The sequence below is a fragment of the Fragaria vesca genome, linkage group LG6, assembly GCF_000184155.1.
Source record: "Fragaria vesca subsp. vesca linkage group LG6, FraVesHawaii_1.0, whole genome shotgun sequence".
NCBI classification, from domain to species: Eukaryota; Viridiplantae; Streptophyta; class Magnoliopsida; order Rosales; family Rosaceae; genus Fragaria; species Fragaria vesca.
Genome location: NC_020496.1, coordinates 13,997,352 through 13,998,561, shown reverse-complemented (window position 1 = coordinate 13,998,561; position 1,210 = coordinate 13,997,352).

Genomic DNA, 1,210 nt, shown 5'->3' with positions numbered 1-1,210 from the left:
GGAACCTCCTTTTCCACCCTCTGCAATACCTCTTCACTAGTTAAAGGAACTGGAGCGGGAGAATGCTCTGTATGGTTGTTGAAAGCAGCCTTCTGCCTTCGATAAGGGTGACTTCTGGCCAGCCACCGACGAGACCCAATGAAGGACATTCTCCCTCCATTGACCAATCTCGTGGGTTTTGTGTTTTCAACACAGATAGGACATGCATTATAACCTTTCACTATACTTCCGAAAAGGTTACCATAAGCTGGATAATCATTGATTGTCAATAACAAACAACCCCTAAGTGTGAAAGTTTGATTTTGAGTTGCGTCATACACTCCCCTAACCCCTTCCCACAACCTTTTTAAGTCATCTATCAGAGGCTGAAGGTAGACATCAATGTTGTTTCCTGGTTGTTTTGGACCTGATATCAGAAGAGTTAATATCATATGTTTGCTCTTCATTATGAGCCAAGGAGGCAGATTGTAAATCACAAGAATTACAGGCCAGCAGCTATACTTGCTATTTTGTCCACTAAAAGGATTGAAACCATCAGTTGACAAGGCAAGTCTGAGGTTTCTAGGGTCTGCACCAAAACTAGGCCATTTTTCATCAACTAACTTCCATGATGCCGCATCAGCTGGATGATGCATTAACCCATCTTTCTTCCTATTAGTAGCATGCCAAGTTAAACTCTTAGATATTTCACTCGACTGAAACATCTTTTTGAACCTAGGGATGGGGGGAAAGTACCACAGTACTTTTGCTGGAAAATCTTCTATTATTTATTTATTTTTCCCTACCTTCCACTGAGAAGCACCACATGTGGGACACACTACTGCTTCTGCTTGCTTCCCTCTGTATAAGATACAGTCATTGGGGCAAGCATGAATCTTCTCATAATCCATCCCTAATTTACTTAATAAGGACTTCTTTGCATCGCTATAAGTATCAGGTATCTCATTGCCTTCTGGAAGAAAATCCCCTATCAATTCTACCCAATCAGAGTAAGCGACATCACTCATACGGTGTTTTGCTTTAAGGTTTTGAAGTCGTAGAAGTGCATTGAACTTGGTGTGCGACTTACAACCGGGGTACAACGGTCTGTTTCGCCTCCTCAACCAACCACTGAAACTCGTTGCACTCATCTGGGGGTTCCTGATCCTCTCCAAATCTAACTCTATGTCACTATTCATTTCTATCTCCATATTACCCTGCACAGATTCAT